The sequence below is a fragment of the Mustela nivalis genome, assembly GCF_964662115.1.
Source record: "Mustela nivalis genome assembly, contig: HAP1_SCAFFOLD_2134, whole genome shotgun sequence".
In the NCBI taxonomy this organism is placed as follows: Eukaryota; Metazoa; Chordata; class Mammalia; order Carnivora; family Mustelidae; genus Mustela; species Mustela nivalis.
In genome coordinates this window covers 46,421-53,910 of record NW_028134530.1, presented here as the reverse complement: position 1 = coordinate 53,910, position 7,490 = coordinate 46,421, and positions in this window count along the sequence as shown.

The following is a 7,490-nucleotide window of genomic DNA, read 5'->3' as shown; positions in this document are numbered from 1 at the left end:
TGTCTGGCCTTAGATTTTTCATATGGAATGTAGGATTAATAAAGGTATATTTGTCTGCCTTGCAGGGCTGTTTTGAAATGGGAAGGCACTGTTCTTGAGCTAGGCTTTCAGAGAAGCCAAGAACAATAGAAGGATGGTAAGAAACAGTAGGAGAAACAGTCTTCTTGTACGGAGGGTGGAGGGCAGCCATTAGAAGGATACAAGGGTAGAGGTATATATAAGTCGGGTGTGTTAGAATGATCAGCAAGAGCCACCTGACTGATGTTACTGGTCTTTATTAGGGAGGAGTGGAATTCAGTGGGCTAGGTCCATTCTAACATGTTAATAAGTAACCATGAATGTTGAGACAGGACATCCACACAGGTCTTGTCTTGTATTTTATCTTTTCCTTTACTGTCTTTTTTTTTTTTTTTTTCCTTTTTGGTCTGTTGTATAACCAAAACTTTCATACTTTCTTTGCTATGGTTGAAGCTCATTGCTCATTTTGTCTAAGCTGAAAAAGGAAAACAATTTGTCAGCAGTTTTATTATAATGATCTTTCATGTAATTAGTGACAGTTATTAAATCTTTTTCCCTTGAGGGGCAAAGAATGGTTTTTGTGCCTGATTATACATGTCATGCTGTTTGGCTTTGTGCCAGATAGGAATGTAAAATGCTTCCTGGTATGCATTGTCAGGCATCTCTAAGCATATCTGATTCTCCTGGAAGCTGGGACTGAGGCTCCAAGACAGAGGTGGGAATATGTGTGCAAGAAGTGGGAGCTGTGCCTATAGCACACAAGGTTTCTTTCTGTTCTCCACCTCTACCTGGCAGCCACTTTTCCATTGATTAACTGTTCTGGCAGAGAAGGGGGTTTCAGTGATCTCTGTTATAGGAAGAATTCATTTCCTCCAATCCCATTCTCTTGTCTGTCTTTTGCCCTGTTGCTGAGTTTTTTGGCTGGTGCTTTCGTAAAAACAGAGGCACATTAGAGGGCCATGCTCATAATTAGAGCCACCTGAAAAAGGAAAGGGCTGTCTTGGAAAATAGCAATTTCATCACTGGTTGTGTTCAAGCATAATGGCTAGGTAATTGATCGGCAGCAGATGTTGTCAAGGGGGTTTATGTGCTGATTAGGGGGATGAAGGTGTATGGACTTGGAGACCTACCATTTCCTTTATAACTCCAATCTAACAACTCTGAGATTCTGTTGTTGAGTGTTACTGGTGGTAACCCTTTCTCAGAGGATGGATCACTTTTTATTCCTCTCTGGCTGACTAGATTTGACCTTTGAAAATATTGAGGTAACATTTAGACAGTATTGTTTACCCATTCTCTTCTCAGAAACATTACACTGCTAGAGCCAGGGCTAGTCTGGCTTTCTGTGACACTGCTTAAGCCCCTGTTGCACTTTTCACAGGTGCTAAGGCATCATGCTGGGGCCCGCGAGAACTGGATGTTATGGCACCTCTCCTTTAAGAACTACTAAACCATTTGCAGGGAGAGGCTACTAAATATGTTGAAGAGTGTGTATCAGGAGAGGAATTAGCATGAGTTTAACATGTGGAACAATGAATTCACTGGAGTATGTGTATGGGTATATAAAAGCATGGGGAAGCGTCAGCCGGGATTATACAAATTTATAACCATAATTTCCTTACAAAAGGTGGAAAATAACTAGGATGAGGAGTAGCCAAAGGGGGACTGTTATCTAGACTATTTTAATATTTTTATTTTTTTACAGGGATATATTACATATTCCAAAAGCTTACCATTTTATTTTTATTTATTTATTTTTATAGTGTTATCTTAGTCACAGTACATCATTAGTTTTTGATGTAGTGTTCCATGATTCATTATTTGCATATAACACCCAGTGCTCCATGCAATCCCTTGCCCTTCTTAACAACCATCACCAGGCTCACACCCTTCTAAAATCCTCATTTTGTTTCCTGGCACCATAGTCTCTCATGGTTTGACTCCCATTCTGATTTCTTTCTCTTCATTTTTCCCTTCTCCTACGAATGTCCTCCACACTATTCCTTATGTTCCATAATAAGTGAAACCATATTATAATTGACTTTTTGTTTGACTTGTTTCACTTAGCATAATCTCCTCTAGTCCCACCCAAGTTGATGAAAAAGTTGGGTATTACTCAAACTTACCATTTTAAAGTGGGTTTTAGTGTAGTTGACCCTTGGAAAACATGGATTTAAATAGTGTAGGTCTACTTAATACATAGGTTTTTTTTTAAAGATAAATACAGTATAGTCCTGTAAATGTATATTCTTCACAATTTTCTTAATAACATTTTTCTCTAGCTTACATAATTGTAAGAATACTGTATATAATACAACATACAAAATATGTGTTAATAAATTTTTTATGTTATTGGTAAGGATTCTGGTCAACAGTAGGCTATTAATAGTTAAATTTTTAGAGTCAAAAGATATACACAGATTTTTGACTGTGTGGGGAGTTGGCACCCCTAACATCTGTGTTGTTCAACAACCATATATTCATTGTGCAACAATCACCACTGACTATTCCAGAACATTTTCTTCACTCCCCCAAAATAACCCTGCAACCATTAGCACTAACTCCCCATTTTCCCCTCCCTCTAGCCCCTGGAAACTACTAATATGCTTTCTGTCTTGATGGATTTGTCTATTTGGGACATTTTATATAAGTGGTCTATAATATGTGGCTCTTTGTGTGTCTGGCTTCATTTACTTAGCATGCTGCTTCTGAGTTTCATCTGTATTGTATTTTATTCCTTTGTATTGCTAAATAGTATTGTATTTTGTGTTTGTGTATATTTGTATGTGTGTGGGTGTGTTCACATACATACCGTATTTTGATTTATCAATATATCAGTTGAACTTTTGGATTGTTTTCCCATTTTGGCTATTATGAGTAATGCTGCTATGAACATTTGTATACCAGTTTTTGTGTGAACATATATTTTCAGTTGCCTTGACTATATACCTAGGAGCAGAACTGCTGAGTTATATTATATGGTAACAGTATGTTTAAATTTTTGAGAAACTGCCAAAATGATTTCTACAGTAGTTGTACCAACTTACATTCCTACCAGCATTGTATGAGGGTTCCAATTTCTTCATATCCTACTCAATACATGCAGTTGCCCGTTTTTTGTTTTAACCAGTCTAAAAATGATACCTCATTGTGTTTTTTATTTTTTAATGTTTTTAAAGATTTTATTCATTTATTTTGACAGAGAGAAAGATCACAAGTAGACAGAGAGGCAGGCAGAGAGAGAGGGGAAGCAGGCTCCCTGCTGAGCAGAAAGCCCAATGTGGGGCTCGATCCCAGGACCCCAAGATCATGACCTGAGCCAAAGGCAGAGGCTTTAACCCACTGAGCCACCCAGGCGCCCCCTCATTGTGGTTTTGATTTATATTCCCAAGATAGCTAGTGCTGTTGAACATCTTTACATGTGTTTGTTGGCCATTTATGTATCTTCTTTGGAAAAACGTTCAGATACTATGCCCATTTATAAATGGGCTATTTTCCTTTTTATTGTTGAGTTCTATATATTCTGGATACTAGATCCTTATCCGATATAGTATATGCAAATATTTTCTTCCATTCTGTGGTTTGTTTCACTTTCTTGATGCTATCATTTGCAAAGCAAAATTTTTTAAATTTTAATAAAGTCTAAATTTTTTCCTTTGGTTGCTTTTGTTTTAGGTGTCATATGCAAGAAACTGTTGCCAAATCCAAGGTCTCAAAAATCTTCTGTGTTTTCTTTTACATATTTTATCATTTTAGCTTTTACACTTGGGTCTTTAATCCATTTTAAGTTAATTTTCATATGTAGTGGAGGTGTGGGTCCAAATTTATTCTTTTGCGTATGGATATCCAGTTGCCCCCTCACCATTTGTTGAAAAGACTATATGCTACCCCTTTGAATTGTGTTGACATCTTTGAAAAATATCAGTTTAGCATAAATGTTGGGTATATTTCTGTACTCTTATCTATTTCATTGATCTTTAAATCTGTTATTGTGCCAGTACTACACTCACTTGGTTATAGTAAGTTTTGGCATCAGAAGTGTGAGTCCTCCAACTTTGTTCTTTTTCAGAATCATTTTGGTTATTCTTGTCTTTTGAATTTCAGTATGAAATTTAGAATCAGCTTATCAATTTCTGCCAAGAAACAAGCTGAGAGTTTTGATAGGGATTGTGTTGAATCTGAATTAATTTGCACAATATTACCATCTTAACAATATTAAATTTTCCAATCCATGAACATGAGATATCTTTTTATTCAGTTAGGTCTTTAGTTTCTTTTGGCAATGTTTTGCAGTGTTCATTGTGCATGTCTTACACTTCTTTTGTAAAATGTATTCCTGAGGATTTTATTCTTTCTGATGCTACTTAAATAGGATTGTTTTCTTAATTTTATTTTCAGAAAAACACTTGAATTTGTATGTTGATCTTATATCCTGCAACATTGCTGACTTCATTTGTTAGTTATAACAGGATTTTTGTGTGCGTGGATTCCTTAGGATTAAATATATATATATGATTATATATAAAAATTTATATAAATATATATATTAAAATTATGTCATATGTGAATAGTTTTAATTTTTCTTTCTAATCTGAATTTTTTTTCTCCATTGCTCTAGCCCTTAGTACACATGTTGCATGGAAGTGATGTCTGTTCTTGATTGTAGGATGAAAGCATTCAGCCTTTCATCATTAAGTACATTAATTATGAGTGTTCCATAAATTTCTATCAGTTGTTTGAGAAAGCTTCTTCTTATTCCAAATTTGTTGAATGTTTTCTTTTTTTATCATGAAAAGGTGTTGGAATTCTCTAAGTGTTTTTACTGTGTCTATTGAGATGCTTATGTATTTTTTTAAACCTTTATTCCATTAATATGGTGTATTACTTTGACTGATTTTCATGTGTTGAATCAGCCTTGCATTCCTGGTATGAATTCCATCTGGTAATGTGGATTTTTTAAAATATATCTGTTACTGGATTTGCTTTGCAATTTTTAAAAAAAATTTATTTATTTATTTTCATTTATTTTTTATTTATTTTCAGCATAACAGTGTTCATTATTTTTTCACCACACCCAGTGCTCCATGCAATCCATGCCCTCTATAATACCCACCACCTGGTACCCCAACCTCCCACCCCCCCCCTGCTGCTTCAAACCCCTCAGATTGTTTTTTAGAGTCCATAGTCTCTCATGGTTCACCTCCCCTTCCAATTTCCCCCAACTCCCTTCTCCTTTCAACTCCCCATGTCCTCCATGCTATTTGTTATGCTCCACAAATAAGTGAAACCATATGATAATTGACTCTCTCTGCTTGACTGATTTCACTCAGCATAATCTCTTCCAGTCCCATCCATGTTGCTACAAAAGTTGGGTATTCATCCTTTCTGATGGAAGCATAATACTCCATAGTGTATATGGACCACATCTTCCTTATCCATTCGTACGTTGAAGGGCATCTTGGTTCTTTCCACAGTTTGGCAACAGTGGCCATTGCTGCTCTAAACATTGGGGTACAGATGGCCCTTCTTTTCACGACATCTGTATCTTTGGGGTAAATACCCAGGAGTGCAATTGCAGGGTCATAGGGAAGCTCTATTTTTAATTTCTTGAGGAATCTCCACACTGTTCTCCAAAGTGGTTGCACCAACTTGCATTCCCACCAACAGTGTAAGAGGGTTCCTGTTTCTCCACATCCCCTCCAACACATGTTGTTTCCTGTCTTGTTAATTTTGGCCATTCTAACTGGTGTAAGGTGATATCTCAATGTGGTTTTAATTTGAATCTCCCTGATGGCTAGTGATGATGAACATTTTTTCATGTGTCTGATAGCCATTTGTATGTCTTCATTGGAGAAGTCTCTGATTTGCAAAAATTTTGTTTGGAGTTTCTGCATTTCTATTTTTTGAAAATTTATGAAAGATTGATGTTAATTATTCTTTAGAAGTTTGGTAGACTTCACTAGTGATGCCAATCTGGTCCTTTGTTGTTGTTATTGTTTTGTTTTGTTTTTCTTTTTCCCATGTAAGAAAATTTTTTCAAGATTTTACTTATTTATTTGACAGTGAGAAAGAGAGAGGGAGAGAGCACACAAGCAGGGGTAGTGGGAGAGAGAGAAGCAGGCTCCTTGCTGAGCAGGAAGCTTGATATGGTGCTTGATCATGACCTGAGCTGAAGGCAGACTCTTAACCAATTTAGCTACCCATGTGCCCCAAGAAGTTTTTAATTGCTCTTTACTTGTCATAGGTTTATTCAGATTTTCTATTTCCTCTTCAGTCATATTCTGTAGTTTTTATCATTCTAGGAATTTATTTCATCAGGTTATCTAATTTTTGGCATACAGTTTTCATAGTGTTCCCTTGAATCATTTTTTAAACATTTCTGTTAGCTTGGCAGTAACTTTTAGTCTTTTATTCCTGATTTTAATATTTTGGGTTTTCCTCTTTTTCTTTATTTTAACTTTTTACAAAGCAAATGTATTTCTGTATCTATTGTGTAGTTAAAAAAAAAAACAAAGGGAAAAAAAGGAAGATGTATACAAAATAAAAAAGCATATTAAAATGGGGATCTGGTAAGTTGGTAATTCCCTGACATTATTTCTCCTCTATGGGCTTAAGTTTCTTATCAGGAAGTTGATATGTTGGTTCATTGTTGCTGAAATGGTTGAAAGCCTCTGTATTCTATTATTTACATGATCAAGTATGGGATTAAAGACCATGGTTGGGAATATTTGTAGACAGAAAGTAGACCAGTTTGGGAGAAGCCTAGTCTTCCTGGAGGACATAGTAGAAGCTAAGGATGGAAATGAAAATTGAAGCCAAATTATGGTAATGTTTGAATTCTAGGGTGAGAGATTTGGACTTGGTAATGGGGAACTATTGAGGATTTTGGAGGCTGAGACTAGCCAATCAATGTAATAGTTAAGGAAATTGTTCTGATAATGACAAATGGGAGGAATTAGAACTGGGAGATAACCCAGGGAAATCACCTAGGGAGAGGGGACCATGACAATGGAAATGGACTAGGAAGAGATGAAGACCAGTGATATTTTCTGATTTGGAAAGCACTCCCTGGAACTGCTGAGGCAGGAGGGATGGGGAGGAATTAGAAATCTTGCTCATCCTTGTGTCTTGTAGTTAGTGGTGAGGCAAAGAATAGGTCCAAAATAGACTTTTGTTAAATTGCATTGCATTAACCCAACTTTGCTTAGCGTTCAGTAAAGGTTAAAGAAAATAGTCTTCAAGTACTCTGAGAAGACTTCCAGGAAAGTCTTCCAACTTGCCAGTCTCTAGACATTTGCTTGTCTCAATCCCACTCCGACAGATATCCTTGTTCCTTCCCACTGGAACTGTTCCAGAGAGTCATCTCATTCCAGCCACCCAAAAGCCAGTATTTTGAATTGACTTGTCTTAAACTCCTGAGACGAAAATAAATGTTTCATTTTAAATCTCTTAAAAGCCTGCGTTTGGTACCC